The 20,309-nt window shown below is 42.8% G+C and overlaps 1 long non-coding RNA gene across 1 annotated transcript in view; it reads left to right on the top strand.

The window, feature by feature from the left end:
• The first annotated feature begins 17,387 nt into the window (after positions 1–17,387).
• Positions 17,388–20,309, top strand: part of LOC132019957 (uncharacterized) — a 68,520-nt gene continuing 65,598 nt past the window's right edge. Inside the window, exon 1 of the long non-coding RNA XR_009404876.1 lies at positions 17,388–17,664. This is a non-coding gene — a long non-coding RNA (uncharacterized LOC132019957). The remainder of the gene's footprint in view (positions 17,665–20,309) is intronic.

The raw sequence follows: 20,309 nt of genomic DNA, 5'->3' as shown, positions 1-20,309 counted from the left end.
ACAACAGAAAAAGAAAAAATAAAATTAAAAAAATTTAACTTTGAAAGGCTAAAGGATCATAGGAAAAAAGCCATGACTTTTTTTGTGTTCCTCTCCCCTAGCTCTGGAGTGCTACAGTTCTCATTGATTGGTGAGGTTGGATGTTCTTGCTGATCTTCTGGGGGATGGGCCTGTTGTAATGATTCTCAAGTTGTCTTTGTCTGAGGCAGAATTGCAACACCCTTGCCAGAGTCCAGGCTAAGCAATCTGCTTGGGTTCATTCTTGGGAGATTTTGTTTCCTGAGCGCTTTCCATAAAGCTTTGGAGGGTAGGAATGAAAATGGTGGCCTTCTATCTCTGGCTGCAGGAGCTGAGAGCTTGGGGCACTACTCCTCAGTGCACCCTCAGAGAAAAGTAGTCAATCCCTCCCTTCTCCCTGGTCTTGGGCTGCATGCCAAGCTCACCCGGCCTATGACCACGTGTTTCTGTCTCTGGCGCAGAGCTTCCTTTGGAGTCTCCAAATCCAGCAGATTCCTGCAGCCCACTCTCTTAGTGATCCTCCTGGAGGAGGAAGGAGGAGGTCTCCCTGAATCTGCCTCCAACAGGGGTCCCTGCTTGAAGAGCAGTGGCTTGACTGTGCCTCAGATCACAGTTTAAGGTAACCCCTAGCTGAGAGCTCACTCCTCCGCTCCATCTCTGTAGCCAGTTTCCCCACTCTGAAACCTGGGAGCTCTGCCACACTCAGAAACCCCCGATCCTTTTGTGACCCTGTGAGACCTGAGACCACACTGTCCCTGCAAGGGCTGCACTCCCCCACTTAGCCTCTGGAGCGCTGTCCCTCAGTGGAGCAGACTTCTAAAAGTTCCGATTTTGTACTCTGCTGCTATACTGCTTGCTGGCCACTGCTCTCTTACGTGCCCCCCCCCCCCAACTGTGGTATATCTACCTGTAGCTTCCGATTCACTTCTTTGCACATCCTACCTTCTGGAAAGTGGTCACTTTTCTGTTCCTAGAATTTCTGTGCTTCTTCTCTTCTCTCTCCTGTTGAGTTTGTAGTTGTTCAGAATGGTTTGATAGCTATCTAGCTGAACTCTTGGGACCCAATGATATTTAGGTCTCCTACTTCTCCACCATCTTGCTCCTCCTCTGAAATTGTTTTAATCCTCTATATAAATTTGAGAGCTAATCAATATCTTTACTATGTTGAGACTTCCAGACCGTGCAAGCACTAAGTCTTTTCATTTATTTAGATCTTTGATTTATTTCAACAGTGTTTTGCAGCTTTCAGCATGCAAGTCCTGCACATGTTTTGTTCTATTTAAACCCAAATATTTACTATTTTTTGGAATGATTGTAGATGGTAATGTATTTTTAACTTTGGTGTCTATGTGTTCATTGCTAGTCTATAGAAATATAAGGAGTTTTGTGTGTTTATTGTGTATATTCCAACATTGCCCCACACACTTACTGATTCTAGTGGTTCTTTGTAGGTTTTCAGGAATTATCCACATAGAAAATCATGTAGTGTACAATAGGGAAAGTTTCATTTTCTTTTTTCCAATTTGTATGCCTTTCCCCCTCTTTTAAAAAATTATGTTAAATTACACAAAATACACAATTTACCATCTTACCCATTTTTAAGTGTACAGTTCCATGGTATTAAATACATTCATACTGTTCTGTAGCCATTAACAACTGTCCATCCTAGAACTCTTTTCCTTCTGTAAAACTGAAGCCCTATGCCTATTAAAAACTACCTTCCTATTCTCCTCTCCTCCAGCCTATGACAGACACCATCCTCCTGGTTGTCCTTACAGTTTTGATTACTCTAAGTACCTCACTTAAGTGGAATCATGCAGTATGTGCTTTTCTGTGATTGGCTTATTGCACTTAGATTAATATCCCCAAGGTTCATCCATGTATTTTTTTTTTTTTTAAGATTTCATGTATTTACTTGAGAGAGAGAGAGTTAGCAAGAGATAGAGCACGAGGAGGGAAGAGAGGGGAGAAGGGTAGAGGGAAGGCTCTACCTTCCTGCATTAGCAGGCTCCCTCCTAATGCAGGACTCTATCTCAGGACCCCAGGATCATGACCTGAGCAGAAGGCCAAAGCTTAACTGACTGAGCCACCCACATGCCCCATGTTGTAGTATTCTTATTTTCCTTTCTTTTTAATGCTGATATATTTTAATGCTAATAATACACCATTGTATGTTTTTGCTAATCTGTTCATCTGTTGATGGACACTTGGGTTGCCTCTGCATTTCAGCTGTTGTGAATAATGCTGCTCTGAACAGGGATGTACAAATATCTCTTAGAGACCCCGCTTTTCATTCTTCTGGATTATACCCATAAGTGAAATTTCTGTATCATATGGTAATTCTATTTTTAATTTTTTGAAGACCCTCCATACTCTTTTCCACAGTGGCTGCACCATTTGATGTTCCCACCAACAATGTGTGAGGGTTCCAATTTGTCTGCATGCTTACCAACACGTGTTGTCTGTTTTCTTAAAGGAAGCCATCCTTGTGGGTGTGAGGTGATGTCTCCCTGTGGTTTTGATGTGTATTTCCTTAATGATGAGTAATGTTGAGCATCTTGTCATGTGCTTATTGGCCATTTGTATCTTTGGAGAAATGCCTACTTGAGGCTTTGGCCCATTTTTGCCTTGAGCTTCTTTTTGTTGTTAAGTTGTAGGAGTTTTATATGTATTTGGATATTCATGCCTTATCAGATACATGACTAACAAGTATTTCCTCCCATGCTGTGGCTGCATTTTTATTTTGTGGATAGTGTCTTCCAATGTACACATTTTAAGAATTTCCATGAGGTCCTTTATGTCTATTTTATTTTTCTTTTGTTACCTGTGCATTTGGTGTCAAATCCAAGAAATCATTGCCAAGTCCATTGCTGGAATGTTTGTCTTGTGTTTTTTTCTAAGAGTTTTATTTCTTTAGGTTTTACATTTAGGTCCTTGATCTGTTTTGAGTTATCTTTTGTGTGTATGTGGTGTGAGGTAAGGGTCCAACTTCATCCTTTTATTTCCTATTCTTGTTTTATCATACTGAAGAGAACTTCCAGTCTTATGGTGAATAGGAGAGGTGAGAGAGGGTGTCCTTACTTGTTCCTGACTTCAGGGAGAAGCATGTGGCTTTTCATCACTAATATATTGTTAGCTTTATATACTATATATATATTGTGGATGATTTTATCAGATTTATGAAGTTTCCTCCTCAATTACTAAGTGCCACTGAAGTTCTCTGGGCACTGTGATAGGCATGGGGGCTGTACCACCTTCCATTGGGAAATATCAGTTTAGATCAATCATGATTCACTCTCAGTGGCTAGGTCACTTCTTACTTTGTCTTATCTCTAGGAAGAAGAAAGAAATGGCTGTTAAGTATAGATAGCCAAAACCAACATTGTCAGCCATTAGAGGGGAAGGAGCATCTTCAAGTGGAAACAGAAGCATTATAATCAGATCCAAAGGGGCCCCAACATCTCTCCCAGGGCCTCTAAGTCTAGCAGGACTTAGTTTATCTGCCATCATATGCATCCAAGTTAGCAATATGGGCCCAGACTTACTACCAACTCTGACCATGTGGAGTTGCCTGCAATGGGAGAGAGCACTTGTTCATTTTTTTTTAAAGATTTTTTTAAAATTTATTTGTCAGAAAGAGAGAAAGAGAGAGAGCGAGCACAAGCAGGGGGAGTGGCAAGCAGAAGGAGAAGCACTGAGCAAGGAGCCCAATGTGGGACTTGATCCTAGGACACTGGAGTCATGCATGACCTGAGCTGAAGGCAGATGCTTAACCAACTGAGCCATCCAGGCATCTGAAAGCACTTGTTCTTAACTGTGCTGATTTCTTTTTCTCTCTGTGCTCTTGTTCTAACAGTAAAACATCTTGGACTGGGAGGGACTTTGGAGATCATGAAAATTATTTTATAGATAAAGACACTGAAGCCCAGAATGGAGAAGTAATTTGTTCAAGGTGAACCAATAAATGTTCAAGTTAGGACTGGGTCAGCTGAGCAGGGCAAATGGAGTTCGCAGTTCCCAGCTTTTATTTCTCATCTCTCAGTGATATCCAGTAGTTATTGGGTGCTTGGTTTGCGACACAGAGTGCTAACTGACATATCATTTTTTAAAAAATTTTAATTTCTATATCACCTTTACGAAATAGATACTTTTATTGCCCCCATTTTGTAGATCAGGAAATTGAGGCTCAGAAAGATAAAGGAAAGTGCCAGGGCCTGGTTCTAAAATCAGCAGGATTAGCTGCTACACCATACCACTCTCCAAGTAAGATAAGCCTTTGCTTTCTTTTGTTGTCTTCTATTCTGGATAGATTAGGGAGACGTCCTCCCAAGGTCTGGCAATGTCTCTTAGGTGTCTTCACATTGTTGGTGTCTCCTTACCAGTTGGAAGCAATGTGGAGGAAAGACAAATCCATTCATTCCAGTTTTCTGTGACTGAGAAGGGGTAAGAGATGAAGAGCATGACTTAGCCATATTATTTTGCTTTTTCTTTTTAGAAAGAAAACTCCTTATTAAAACAACAGTGTAAGTATTGGGCTATGTCTTAATTATAACCTAGGGTTTACAGTTCTTATGGAAAGATATGATTAGGACAAAATTAAAATATGGCAGTGAGTATAAGTTTTCCCACTCAAGTATTGTTTTCAGTTACTCCTTATTTAAACATTGGCTTTCTTTACTCTTTTATAAATTTTCTCAGTGATTCCAGGATTTCCACTGTACATCTATTGGCTTCTAGGAACCCAAACCAGCCACTGGTAGCTTTGGTGTAGATATATCCTGAAACAGGCAATTCCCTGGGCACTTCTATTCTGCCTGTGTTGAGAGTTATTCATAACCAACGTCTCTATTCTCTTGTCTGCTTGTTCTTCCATCCATCCATCTGTCCATCCATCCGTCCATCCATCCTCCCATGCTCCCATCCATCTGTCCATCCAAGCAACTACTCTTTCATTCAATAGCTATTTATTAAATGTCTATATACAATGACTCCATTATGTTTTACATGCCACACAGTGTTCAACAAAGAGTTCATGTGGCTTGTCTGGTTTCTTGAGTATGTGTTTTTTTCCTCTGATATTCTATGAGCCCTTCAAGCAGGGACAAGAAAGGGTTTTATTGCTTTCTGTGCCAAGTGCCTGACACAGAAGAAGGTATTCAATCAATGTTTGTAGAATTGTATTATCCATCCAATGGTGCTTGCCTTCTCTTCAAGTCTTCTTAAACAGGCCTTTCTTTTTCCCTTTAAAGTTTCATAGGATATTTAGAAAGATTTTATCAGAGATCAGAATCTGAAAGTGAATGCAAAAAGAGAAAAATAAGCCAGGAACAGGTTCAGGAGTAATCAGGAATAATCAGAATAATCAGAGAGTTGCACCGTCATGACTGTGGTAATGTAGATGGATTTATTGCAGCCTTGAGCAGAGTTTGATTGCTTCATTCTATGTGTAATCTTCATCACCCTTTGGGTGCCCCTTTTCTCTCATGTATTCCGCATATGGATCTCGTGTCCCTCCTGCCTTCTAGATGGGGAAACTGACTCCAGAGTGGCCTAGTGACTTGAGCCATGTCACATGGCATGTCAGGAACTGAGATATGGGGAGAAAATAGTCACTTTTAGATTCGATATTCAAATCCAGATATCATCACCGTCATATCACATTTACTATTTATGAGCTCTTATTAAGTGCCAGGAAATTTGTATGCATTATCCTTTCTCCTAAATCTTTCTTCTGATAATATTTCAAACCCATAAGAAGTAGTGGAAATGTACACTGAAACAGCAAATTTCACTAGTTGCTTTAACTCTTTTTTTTCTTTTTAAAGAGTTTATTTATTTATTTGACAGAGATCACAAGTAGGGAGAGAGGCAGGCAAAGAGAGGGGGAAGCGAGCTTCCGCAGAGCCAGCAGCCCCAAGTGGGACTCCATCCCAGGACCCTGGGATCATGACCTGAGCCGAAGACAGAGGCTTTAACCCACGGAGCCACCCAGGCGCCCCTTAACTCTTATACCTACTTTCTTATACCTAGTTTCACATTTTTACTTTCTCTCTCTTCCTCCTTCTCTCTCCCCATTTTTGAATCATTTCAGTTACTTGCAGACATTGTGACACTTCCCTCCTAAATATTCCAGCAAATATCTCCTCAGAACAAGAGGCTTCTTCTACATTAGTAAAATAAAATTATCACACTGAGGAAATTTAACATTAAAACAATTCCATTATCTATTATATAGTCATTATTCAAATTTTTCTGATTTTCCTAATAGTAATTCTCTCTCCCTTCCCTCCCTCCTTCCTTCCATCCAGGATCTAAATAAGGATCACACATTGCATTTACATTTCATACCTCTTTAGTCTCCTTTGATCTCAGTCTTTTTTTTTTCCTTTCATGCCATTGACAATTTTGAAGATCCCAAGCTAGTTATTTTGCAAAAAGTCCCTCAATTTTGGATTTGTTTGATGTTTCCTCATGGAAAGACTTGGGGTAAATATTGTTGGCAAAAATAATTACATAGGCGATGCTCTGTGTTTCTCAGTGCGTCATATCAGGGGGCATAAAATGTCACTTTGTCTCATCATTGGTGATGTTATGGTCACCTGGTTGAGGTAGTGTTTGCATGGTTTCCACACTGTGGAGATATAATTTTCCTTTGTAATTTGTAAGTAGTCTGTAAGGTAATACTTTGAGTTTGTGTGAATATCCCCCATCACTTTTCACCCAGGGGTTTTAGGATTCATTGATGATAATTATACATGATCTTTTCAAACTCACATAATAACCCTGTGAGATAGATACTATTATCCATACTTTTACAATGAGGAAACTGAGACTCAGAGAGATAAAGAAACTTGCTCAATTCCCCACAGTTAGTTACGGACAGAGTTGAATTTTCTTTTAAGATTTTATTTATTTATTTTGAAAGAGAGCAAGAGCACACAAATAGGGTGGGGGAGTGGCAGGCAGAGGAAGAAGCAGGGTTCTTGCTGAGCAGGGAGCCTGATGTAAGGCTCAGTCTCAGGACCCTGGGATCATGACCTGAGCCCAAGGCAGACACTTAATAGGCTGAATCACCCAGGTGCCCCCAGGAGCTGTTTTTTTTTTTGTTGTTTTTTTTTTTTTTCAACTTGAGTCTGCCTTAGTCACTACTCTTACTACTTACTACACTATACTATCTGGAGGTAGAGAGCTCATCTAGTTTGCTCCAGGCAAGACAAGAAAAGGTGATATTTAAGATCATATAAGACACAATTTATTTCAACTTGAATCTCTTCCTTCTTATTCCCTAAGCACTTTTTTTTTCTTGCTGAAGTCTGATGCTTCTCAGTTCACCTTTTCCTGACTATTACCTGAAACACAGTGAATAAGTGATGTTTTTGTCGAATGGTCCCTAGACTGTGGGATTCTGCTTTGGTTGACCCCAGGGTGTCCAGGACCCGGAAGGCTGCCAGTGTATCGCTGTGATGGGTGAAATTATATATGGCGGTGGTCCATTCAGGTGTGAGAAAGACACCTGCAGAATGATTACAGTGAACTTCTCTCTGGGATCTTTCATAAAGGGGGCTTGGGGATCCTGGCAACGGAAGCAGGAATACATTTTTCTGTGAGTGTTAAATTTGCCAGTCAAGGATTGGATTAAAAAATTGTGACATATCAAAGCTAGAAGAAATCACCTAGCCCAACTCCCTTTTCCCTTCCTTTGTAGATGGAGAAACTGAGGCCTGGAATGGCAAGTAGGCTGTCCAAGGTCATAGCTGGCAACCAACAGATCTGGGGCTGGAACGAGGGATTCCATGCATGGTAAGCTCAAAATTGCTAAGGTTAGGTTCTTGCCTCACGCTTCACCTGGGACGATGGAACCAACCAGCTTGGCCAGCCTTCGGTCTTTTTGTGGCCCTTTCCCATCTGTTCGCATCTTGGATTTGTCCTTTGGAAAGCTTTTGCTCATTCTTTCTTTCCTTCCGTGGTTTGTTCATTCCTAACAAAGGTTTATTATCCTCCTGCTGTGTGCCAGATCCCTGGGCACAGGGGTACAAAGCAAAGAAACACCGTCAGCCTCAAAGGAAGTCTCAGTTTAGGTGTGGGGGAAATACAGAGTCCAACAACTGTGCTATTATGTGCCGAGTCATAGAACCATACTGCTCATCTGCTGCTCTGGGGACACAGGAAAAGCAAGGATGTTTGAATTTGTGTTGGTGTGGGGGACTTTGCTGGTGAAGCTAGGATCTCTGAGGGAAGGGAGGAAAGTGTGGGAAGGAAAGGAAGGGCAGGGCAGATCTTGCTGGATGTGTGAAGAGAGGATTCTGGAAGGCACCCAGAAACACACCCTATCACGGACTCAGCAGTACTTGGGTGGCTGGGGATGACTGCAACTGTCACCAACCATCAGAAGCCTGATGCTGGTTATTGGCTCAGCTCAGTTTGGGCTTTAGGCAAGAACTTCCAAGTCCTCCATGGCTGCCCGGGGTCCATGGCCATTTGTGCAGTAGGCGAGGGGGAGGCAGCCAGGGGAGGAAGTGGTGAGGACGCTGAGGGGTGGGGACACAGTGGCCCTGAGGGTGCTAATTGCAGCTCCAGCTGCGCAAGGTCCCTGTGATCTTCGTGCTTGCCACTCAGTACACTGCATAATGGACACTTAGTTACAGAATCTAAACTAAGCCCAAATCTCATTCTGCACAAGGGAATAATCACATCACAGGCTGGAAGGAAGGCGTTTGCTGTGCTGATTAGACCAAGGCATACACAGGCAGGGACAAGATCTGGCTGCTGTTTTTCTGCTCCGGCCTCTGACCAACTGCAGAATGCGGGCCAATTAGGAAACAGCTGCATACCTATCAGTGAGCTGATGTAATGACTTCATACAGCATGGCGTTGGGCTGCGCTGGGCATCTCGGTGCCCTTCTTCCCTTAACGACAGTCAGCAAAAACAGTGACAGTGAAATGACATTTTATTTGGCCAGGGTGCTTCAACTTATTTACACGGATTACATATTTCATCCTCACAGGAACCCAAACAATCAGGCACAGGAAGAAACCAAAGCTCAGAGTGGGTAGGTAACTTGCCCAAGCTCACACAGCAAAGAAATTGTGCAACTCTGACTGAATCAGGCAGTGTGGTTTCTGAGCCCACACACATGCCGGCTCAGTCACATGGCTTCTTAGTCCCAGGAAGATAGGACTTGGGCTGGAGTTCTAGTGCTGGTTACACGTGTAATATGTTGTTCATCCACTTTATTGTTGTTCATTAGCCAATAAACTCCACGAAGGCTGGGGATGGCCATTTTGTTCATTGTTGGGCCCCCAGTGCCTTGTACTGTTCTTGGGACACTGTAGAGGTTTAATACATATTTTGGGCCGATTGACTAGCTATGGATCTAACCACAGAGACTATTTCTTATTTTGCCAATTATACTAGCAGCAGAAGCCAAGGAAATCTGGCTTTCTTGGATCTCTGTTTCTCAGTGTGTGAATTCTCTGGGCTCTGTGGGGCAGGCTGTGGGGAGATTTACCAGAGCTGTTCCTTCCCTTGCTCTTTGCCCTTATGCTTATGCACCCAACCATGTTTTGATTGATTTATTCAGCAGATACTTAGTGAAGAACTATAACACACCAAGTCCTGTTTCAGGCAGAGTGATAACAAGACTGAGAAAAACTCCTCTCCACATGGAGTTTGCAATCCAATGGAGTAAATAAACAATAAACAATAAATTAGTCAAATAAATCAGTATATACAGTGAGATAGATGCTTAGGAAGGGCTGTAAATTTTAGACAGGTGGCCAGTAAAGGACTCAGTGAGAAATTGATATTTGACAACATATTGGAAGGAAGGATGGAGAAAGCCCTGCAAATACTGAAGGAAGGAGTTTTTGAGGCAGCAAGCGTAAATGTCCTGGGGCAAAATCATGCTGGATATTAGAGGAACAATGGGGAGGTCAGAGGTTAGAGGAACAGTGAGTGAGAGAGAAGTGATGGCAGACAGTTCACAAAACAAGCACAGTCAGGCTGTTCTAGTTCTAGAGGCCTTTACTCTGAGGTGGGAGCCCACTGGAGGAGTTTAACAAAGGACATAATCTGACTTTCCCTGTTATTCCGTAATGTTACCTCTGTGCGTATCTATCTCCCCTCATCATCCCAAAGCTGGGATCATGTATATATTCCCAGTGCTGAGCACAGTGCCTGGAATAGAGCTGTTTATATTACATTATAATGTTTATTATAAATATTATAATGTTTATAAATAATTTATTGTAAATAATAAATAAATAAATATAATTACATTATAATGTTTATAAACATTAATAGAATGTTTCAAAACATGGCTATCAAATGAATAAACACACACAAAATACAAAACAGAATGCAACGGCCTCAGTCAGGGTGCAGACAGAGGCCCAGGGGAAGGACCAATACATTCTGACTTGAGGAGAGAGGGATGTCTTATGGGGCAGGTAACTTTTTCATCTAGGCCCGAAAGAATGAGAGGCTTTCCCTAGGTTAAGAGAAATGAAAGAGTATATTCGGCTGAGCTAGGGACAGAAGCAAAGGTTTGGAGGCATGAAGATGCAGGGCAAACTGAGAAAACACCAAGTGGATGACTGTCTCTGGAGCTCGGGGTGAGAGGAGGCGCACAGTGGGATGGGAGGGCAGAACGGTGGACTCCGGCCAGGTCACCGAATGACTTGCGTGTCCAGGTGATGAGCTTGGGGTTTGGACTGCAGGCAATGGGGAACAATTGTAGGATTTTACAGGTGTGTGAATCCGTTTTGGAGGGTGGGAGTCAGCCCATTAGGTTATCGCTCTTAACTCGATCATGGCTTGTAACCAAAGCAGGCAGCCGGCCGTGGTGTCTGGGCAGGCATGCTGGCTCTGAAGTTTGCATGAGCTCTACGTGCAGAAGAAGAGAGGCCATGGAGGGGGTGGGGAGTGGAGGAGCGGGGCCTTCCCACATTGCACAATGGGAAATATAGCTCTGCTGTGCTCCATAGGTGCCTGCATCCGGCTGGGGCGCAGCTATGATGACATCATGCTGCTCAACCTACCCACCTGCCCTTAGGTTGGATCTGCCAGCTATGAGGCCCCTGGGGTTCTCCAGTTTCTTCTGAGCTGAGGAGGCTGTTGGAGTCCATGTGACCTGCCCTGCCCTGCCCTGCACAGTGTGTTTGCTCCTATCTAGTCCTGAAGCAAGGGATTTGTGCTAATGATTGAGGTGTTCCTTCTAGAAGGAGGAGCTCAGGCCTCTCCTTCTCAGCCAGGAGGGAGAATGCAAAGGCGCCATCAGACAGGTCAGGCCTTGAACTATTCTCGCCTCTAACTGTTGAGGCGGAGGTGCTGCTGGTGGTGGGAAATGGCCTTTTAGGAAGCCCGTTAAAAATGGAGACGGAAGGACATCTGAGGTGAGAGTTGTCAGCCATTCCTTTGAGGGAATGAGCTTGTTCCCAGGCTGGAGGCCCAGGCTCCCACCTTCCAGCCTGGACTAGACACTCTCAGGCTGTCCTACCCTGTCACCTTTCTGCTCCAGCTCCGTCTCTCCGGGTTAGTGGGAAGGGCTCCTTGCTCCTCAACGCCCTCAGCCCCAGCTCCTGCTGCTTCCTTACTGACTCGGCCTGAGCACAGTTCCCCAGTATGTTTGCAACCTGGGCTCCGCACCTGGAACTGTCCCAGGACAGCACACTTCAGGATCTCAAACCCACAAAGACACAGGAGCAGATGAGCACGTAGTTTTTGAGGTCGGGAGTGGGGAAGCTGGGGCAGGGCCAGGAATGGTGCTGCTCAGAGAAACCCAGGATTGAGCTTTTGATTGGGAAGTTGGGGGAGTGGAGAGGAAAACTGCTACCAGTATTTCCCAGTTCCTTTTCCACTGCATTCAGTGCAGGAAAACCAGTCATCCTCTGCTGAAGACCCCCTGGTTTGCCAAGGTGGGAGGGAGCTGGACCCCAGTGCCTTCAGGGACGCCATGTATAGGAAACCACACGAGGAGCCGAGCTCTGAGGAATGACGTACTTGGATGAGTCCAGTCAGAGTCAAGGTCATCAACTGTGGACTCCCCTGCTATGCAGTGAGGGGTAACCACTCTCTCATTATCTTGGGGTCCTGTGGTGGTCCAGGTTCATTATGTCCGTGAGGTGTGGATACTAGGGGATTAGCTGAGCTGGCTCTTCCTTATTAGCTCCTTCCAGGTAAACAACAGAACCTTCATTACCCAATCAGATTAAGACAATTAGCTGAAAGTGTTTGGGGTGGGCACAGGTGCGGTGGACCCGTGAGTCGGATTGAGAATGGGTCTCTGACTTTACTCCAGGCCCGGAGAGAAAGGATTTTCTTGGTTTCCATCCTTCTGTAAGGGTTAATGGATGACTGTCATGCATTAAAGGCTTTAAGGATGCTTGTAAACTTTGACTTAAGAATTGGACATCTAGGAATGTCTCCAAAGAAATTAGAGGTACCACAAATATTTAAAATAAGAACACGTCAGAGTACAAGTCATAGTAGTAAAAAACTGTAGCCATTAAAAATTCCTATTTCAGAATATTTGCTGACATAAGAACATATTTACATTTTTTTTCAAGATTTATTTATTTACTTGACAGAGAGAGAGATCACAAGTAGGCAGAGAGGCAGGCAGAGAGAAAGGGGAAGCAGGCTCCCTGCTGAGCAGAGAGCTGATGTGGGTCTCGATCCCAGGACCCTGAGACCATGACTCGAGCTGAAGGCAGAGGCTTAACCCACTGAGCCACCCAGGTGCCCCCATATTTACATTTTTTAAAACTTTCAGAAATTTAAAAATATTTTATATAGAAAATCACAACAAATATACCACTCCAGCCATATTTAACAAATGTTGACATTTTGCCATATTTATTTAAGAACTGTTTAAGAGGGGTGCCTAGGTGGCTTAGTCTGTTAGGTGTCTGCCTTTGGCTCAGGTCATGATCTCAGGGTCCTGGGATCAAGCCCCGCATTGGGCTCCCTGCTGAGTGGGGAATCTGCTTCTCCTTCTGCCCTTCCCCCTGCTTGTGCTCTCTCTCCCCTCCCTTCTTTGTCAAATAGAATCTTAAAAGAAAAAGAGTACATTAAAATTTTTTTTTAGGAAATCAAAGGTTACAGCTACAGTTAAAACCTCTTATATTCCTCTCTTCCTTACTTCCCCAGAGGTGATTCTTTTCCTGAAATTGGTATGTACCCTCCCATCCAGAAATCATACTTTTACTATACATATCTCCATAAAATTATAAAGCATTTTTTATGATTTATAAAAATTACAATATCCTGTAATGTGCTATTTTCACTCATAACTTTTAAGATTTAATCATTTTGATGATAGTGATGACATGGTTTTTTATTGTTCTAGGTAGTGTTCCAACTACACAACTATATTAATAAACTTTTTTCACTGAGTTATACCAGTCCCATGAGTCATCTCTAAGCGAATATAGCCATCTAACTACCACCCAGGTCAAGAAATCGCATTGCTTATACCCCAGAAACTCTGTCCTTCCCACTTCCAACAACTCTGTGCTTTTTTTCCTCTCCCAAAGTAGTCACCATCATATTTCTAATAACATCATCTGGCCTGTTTTTGAGCATTATATAAAAGGAAACATGGTGCTCTACATTTGCCAGTTAGCTCATTTGTTAATTATGTTGTTCAAATCTCTTTCCTTACTGACTTTTTTTTTTTTTTTTGTCTGTTATTAGCTGTGAAGAGAGATGTATCCACTTCACTGTGAGTGTGGATTTGTTTCTCCTTTTAATTCTGTCAATTTTTGCCTTAAATATTTTAAATCTATGTTATTGCATGCATATGAATTCAGAATTGTGTTGGCTCTCTGGTGAGTTGACTCCTTTATAATTAAATAAATCTTCACCAAGTATTGTTTTGCTGTAAAGTCTACTCTACTATTAGAATAGCCGCCCTAGTTTTCTTTTGGTTAGTACTTGCATATCTTCTCAGCTCTTTTATTTACTTCCTTTTGGTGTACTCATATATAAAGAGTAATTCTTGTAAGCAGCATATAGCTGGATTTTGAAAATCCATTTTTACAACATTAGTACATTTGTATTTTCGATTAACCTATTAATATTTAGTATTCTGCCCATTTACACGTAATGCAGTTACTGAGATTCCTGGGTTCTTATCTACCATTTGCTGTAAGTCACTTTCTATTTGATCTACCTGTATTAAGTCTTTTTTTCTCTCCTTGTATGTCATCTTTCTGAGCAAGTGAATATTTGAGCATTTCATTTTTTCCCCTGTATTGGTGGTTATGCATTCTTTGTTCATTTATTCTTTATGCATTCTAAATCCAAAATAGGATTTAGTGGTTGGCTAGAAAATGTACACCCTTGACTTATAGTCTAACAGAAACTATTATTTTCGCCACATCCTTAAAAATGCTAGATCTTGGAATATTTTATCTACATTCACTCTTCTACCTTTTACATTGTCTTCATGCATTTTAATTCTATGTATATGTTAAACCCTATGATACATTCACATTATTTTATCTTGTAAAGTCAATATTCATTTGTCTTCCCACATTTTTACCTCTTTGTGATTCTTCTGTCCTCTATACATTTCTGTATTTTCATCTGGGATCATCTTTCTTTTGCTTGAATAAACTCCTTTTAGATATCATTTAAGACAGGCCCTATGGTAACAAATTCACCATTTTTATTTTTCTAAAAATATCTTTATGTTGCCTTAGTTTTTGAGGACTAGTTTTGGTCTGTGTAGATTTCTGGGCTAGCAATTAACTTCACTTTAGCACTTCCGGGCTTGCATTCCATTGTCTTGTGGTTTCCATCATCTCTGTGGGAAGTCAGATAAAAGTCTTATTGTTGCTCCTTTGCAGATAATTTATCTAACGCTTTTAAGACTTTCTTCCTCTTTTGTTTTCTGTAGTTTTCCTGCAGTGCACCTAGGGATGATTTTATTTATAGGATTCAAATATGTTCTTGAATCTGTGAGTTGACACTCTTTATTAGTTCTCAGACATTATCTTTTCAAAAATTATTTCTTCTTTTTTGTCATGGGACTAACTTGTCATGTATGTTAACTCTTTTGACCACAGCTCCCAGTGTTTTATCTTCTTTTGCATATTTTCCTTTAAAAAAAATTATCTTGTTTGGGGGTACCAGAATGGCTCAGTCAGTTGAGTTTCTGACTTTTGATCTCAGCTCAGATCTTGAACTCAAGGTCATGGGCTCGTGCCCCATGTTGGGCTCCATGCTGGACGTGGAGACTACTTTTTTAAAAAATTATCTTGTTTGGATATTTTCTATTGCTGTGTCTCTATACTCATAACCTCAATCTTCTTTAAATTGCTTGTCCAAATTGCTCTTAAAAAGTTTGTTGAGTTCCTCATGTCAAGAGATTAAGTTCATAATTTCAGATGTTTTATTTTTTAGTTCCAGAATTTCTATTTGATTCTATTAAAAATAGATTCTAGTTCTCAGGTGAAAATTTTTATCCTTTCAATTATTTTCATCATCTTCTGTTCTTTTTCCTTAAAGGCTCGAATCATATTTATTTTGTGGTCTATGTTGGTTAACTACAGTATCTGGGTAACTGTTGGTCTGTTTCTCTCATTTGTTTTTATTCATGGTGTTTGGTGCCATCATCCTACTTCTTAGCGTGCCTTACAATTGACTGAATTCTGGACTGTTATGTGTAAGAGTTTTTAGAGATTCCAGAAGTTGTAATCAACATTAGGAAGGGTTTGCCTTTCCTTTCTGAGGCAGGATCTGATCTCCTGGCTCTATCCAGGGATTAGGCTGAGTCAAGTTTGGTAAGACTCTGTCTACCCCTGGTTTGCTCCTGGCCTTCAGGGTTAGACCTCCAAGATTTCCAATTGAGTCTCTGGAATGTTTACTGGGACCTTTTCCCCCAAATCTAATCTTTGTCTCTTCAGCACTGCAAAACTGCGAGAAATCCTTGCTGGGAATTTTAGACTCTGGCCCTGTGCTGTTCTAGAATTTGGCAAATGTATTATGGCAAAAATCAGACACATTTGAGGGTCCTCAGATCTCCAATTTTTGTCACTGAAACTCCATGAGACTTCTGGAGCTCTGATGGTTTCTTGGTCTCCTGGCAGTGACCACCACCTGGGAAAAATATTCTCAGCTATTTCCACAGACTTGACAAAGGCCCCCAGAGAGCAGTAGCCGCAGGTCAGCAACTTCCTCTCTACAGCTCTCCCCTCCCTGGAATCATATCCTGTAATGTCCTCATTGGCCCACAGGCTCTATGATGCCTTTAAACAAGATGTTTGCATTTTATCTGCTTTTCTAATTGCACTCTGTGGGGCATCGGTCTGCCACAGCTTTCCATCCTACCGGTAGTGAAAGTCCTCCAGGCCTCATTACCATATACGTGTTTCTGAATGCCTCACATTTTGTTTTGAAAAATTACAGAGACAAATTGAGGTTCTGGGTGTTGTTATCTTCCTCCAGAGGAGCTATAGGCTTGTGGCTGGCTGTTAGCTAATCTGGGGGTAGGTCACTTTGACTCCATCAGGAATTGACTTGGTTCAAAGCTGAGCTTCCGTCTTTGTCATCAGAGCATTGCCCTTTGGGGTCCCCTCTGAATTCCTGGGTATTTACCAGGCCCCCCTCCTTCTAAATGGACCCTGGACTACATTTGTGTTGTACTGACCCCACAAGACTGCCGAAAACTCATTGATTTCTCAGCCTCTCCATTACAGCTTTTGTTGAAAAACTCTAGCTATTGCTTTGAGGGGTAAAGAGGCCCCACATTCTGAGTTCCTTTCTCTTGATTTCCTTCCTCTTTCAGATGATAGCACCATAAAATTTCACTGCCTTGATCATCTTTCACATGCTTTCAGATTTTGTTTTATGCTCTCTAGTTTTTCTAGTTCCCAGAGTTGGTCCAAGTCCAACCCAATCAATCAATAACAGAAATGGAATTCTCAAACACATATGTGTGTGTGTGTGTGTGTGTGAAAAGAAAAGCAATTTTCAAAACAGTATGTGTTATGTGCTAACTTGGTTAAAAATATAAGTATGTGAATAGGGATATAGGTCAAGTTGTTAATGGTGTTTCTCTCCAGATGACTGGTTTATAGATAACTTCGTGTTGTCTCTCTGCCTTTCTGCGTTTTCCAAACTTTCTATGGTAACAGAGTTTTTTTTTTCATATTTAAAAAAAATGCTGTTTTGGAGAAAGACAATAGTCAGAAAACAGTGGGCAGAGGAAGGAAGTACACTAGAGGGAAAAGTGAAACCCCAGAATCATAGAGGAAGGAAGTCGGGGCTCCAGAGAGATGGCAAGATAGCGTTTTCAAGCTGGGAGGGACTTAGCTCATCTTATTTAAACCCCTCATGGTTCAGATGAAGAAATCAAAGCCCAGGAGGCAGCACAGCTTGCCATCTAGTTGAGACAGCATGGGTCAGGAGCTGGGTCCGCTGGAGAGGTGTGAGCTCTTTCCAGAGGACTGTGTCGAGTAACTATGAGCTGCTGGAAGTCACAGGTGGCTCTCCCTGATGGCTCGGACCCTAGCCTTGGGCCAGAGCTGAAAGTCATGAAGTCGGCTTGGCTCAGCTGGTATTGCTGTTGATTCCCAGGCAGAGGACCATGGCTGTCAATGGGAGGCCCTGACACCTTTCTTCTGGCTTTGATTTTATTGGTGAGCAGTTCACAGGGCTTGGCCCTGTCTACAAGACACATTTTTAAGCTTTGCATTTGAAAGCCTGCTCAGTTTGCCCAGGTCTCCCTACTGCCATATACTTCTCTGGCCTTTTGTATAATTGCTCTAAACTCCCATGACCCTATTCTGGCCATTCCATGCTGTGGAACTTACTGCTTTCCAGTAGGTTTGTGCCTTAGCTCACACAGTCCCTTTGGAGAGCCTCTTTCCCACTCCCCTTCTCCAACCCTAATTCTACATTTCCTCCCAGGTTTAACGCCACTTGTCAACTTCTTCAGCAGATAGAATCCATGCCTCTCATTTGGAAAGGGTTCTCTAGGCTTTGCATTTCCTTTTGCTGATTGTCAGGTCCGCTTATTGAGATTGTCAATTCTGGAAGGCAGGGATCACTTCTCCATACCCTCGCATCTTCCCCGGCACAGAACATATTGTCTTGCATGAGGTGGGCACTCAGTAAATGCTCGCAGAACAAGTGGCAAGTGGTTTGAAAGAAATGTGTCTGTGAGAGGTTGGGGCCGAGCTGGAAGGAACCGACAAAGATTTTCGGTGAGCAGCCAGGAGAGGGGCGGGCAGCACAGAGCTCATTATCAGAGCCTGGCAAAAGCTTTCTGCTGGCTTTTCTTTCTTCCCTTGATCCTGACGTTGGCTTCAGAAAGACATAAAAGGACCCCAGGTTGGGAGGAGACAGATACTGGAAGGAGAAAAACAAGTTGTACTGTTTGAGGTGAAGATGATTTGAAGAGGAAGCAATGTAATGGGAACCCAGGTCTGGAGAGGTGGGGCTACCACCTTGAAAGGGATGGGCTTCTGCAGTTTGAATGTGTTTTCTCAGGTATGGGTTGGGCTGGCCTCCTGAACAAAGAACTGGAATCTGAGTTTGGGCAGAGAACAAACAGTATGTGAATTTCAGTGTCAAATAATAATGATCAGCGAATGTGTGTGGGGGTGGGGGAAAGGATACTTCCAAAGGGAAACTTACCAAGGGAACTATTATACTGATGTGAAGCCAGCATTTCTCAGGTTTTCGGTGGCTTCCATTAGGAACTTGAGCAGAGGTGTGTAATTGAATGGGGAGTCTAGGAGATTTATAAACCAAGGACGTCTGAATGAGAGATTTGAAGTTCATAAATTTTGGGGTCTCTTCTTTGGAGCACTGAGGTTTATTGGGAGAAAGGATTTGTGGTCTATGGTATTTGAAACAGTTGATGTAACCATCAGATATCAGCCAGGAGCATAGGAATTGAGGGAGAGAGGGAATCTTGCCTCTACCTCCCTTGAGGAGTTTGGACAGATGCTCAGAGTCTAGGCTCAAAGGAGTTCCCGTTCAGAAAACTGGTCATGCAGCATAAACTCATTCAAGGAATTGCTGGGGATGGAGAAGAGCATCTGCTTCTGACGTTATTTACAAACAAATAAGGTCCCTGTGGGTTTTGGAAGTAGCTTTTAAAGGGTATCCAAAGTGTTCCGTTTGGGGGGTAGGTCTGGGGAGGGTGAGGGAGAAGCCCTAGGGCAGGATGAACCTTACTTATCAGAGATGTAGCGGCACATAATTTAAAGGGGGGTGATGATTTGGTTCCAGCTCAAATTATCTTGGGCACAGTCCTTGAGTTTCACCCAAAGGTGTTCACTCCACTCCGTGGCCCTCACTTTACTTCAGTGAGGTTTGCAGAATCCCCTCTCCTGTCACTAAGGGGGCTCCCGATAGCACCTGGACAGAGGAAGGGTGGAAACAGAAGATTTAAGTTCTACCCATTTGATTTCTTTTGCCTCAAGAGCAACCTTCGGCTTCATTTGTTTTCAGAGAGGCCCTGTATGTAACTGCCTGCCTGGTTTTGAATCCCAGTTCTGCTCTTACTAGCTGGGGGACTTGGGGCCAGTTACCTGACCTCTCTGTGCTTTGATTTCCCCCATCTGGAAAATGAAAGTAAGAACAGTATCTACTGCTCAAGGTGGTTGTGAGGATTAGATGAGCTAATACACGTAAGACACAACAGTTCTTGGTGCCCAGCAAGTGCTCGGTAGACGCTTCTGTCATTATTCTTATCAGCTCTCGGCATGCTGGCACCTGTTGTTTAAAGGGACGGGCCCATCTCACTCCCAGCCAGGTGTGAAGGGGCCCACGGCTGAGCGAGAGTAAGCCAGTGGTTCTGAGTTCTCACTTTCTCAACGGCAAACTCTTTGAAATGCCCCTCAGCCCTTAGAATGGAAGAACTACTATGGGGACACAGGTAAGTAGGCAGGGAAGGAAGATCAAATAACCCAACGGGTTACAGGATGAGGGATACTGGACTAAGTCATTTTAAAAGAAGTTTCCTTGGAACAAAAACTTGCACATCAAATTTAGCCATCAGTGAATGAGGGGTTATTGAACTTCTACCTCTCTTCCTGTGCATTCTACAACCCTGTGTTTAAGATCTTGGCAGTGCTGGACGTTATAGAGGCCATGTTGATTTCAGAAGGTGGCGTGAACTGAGTGTGGCTAAGGCAAATGCTCTGACAGTGCCAGCTTTGGTTCCTTGCTGAGCTGCTGGTCCCAGTGAGCAGTAGGGTGAGCTGGAACTCCAGACCACTGCTGGGGATGCCAGTGCTCTAGCCAAAGACCAGAGAGGCTTGGAATGTCTGCT

Source organism: Mustela nigripes, chromosome 6 (genome assembly GCF_022355385.1).
Source record: "Mustela nigripes isolate SB6536 chromosome 6, MUSNIG.SB6536, whole genome shotgun sequence".
Taxonomy (NCBI): domain Eukaryota; kingdom Metazoa; phylum Chordata; class Mammalia; order Carnivora; family Mustelidae; genus Mustela; species Mustela nigripes.
The sequence above is the reverse complement of the archived record's forward strand: the minus strand, read 5'-3'. Positions and strand labels throughout refer to the sequence as shown.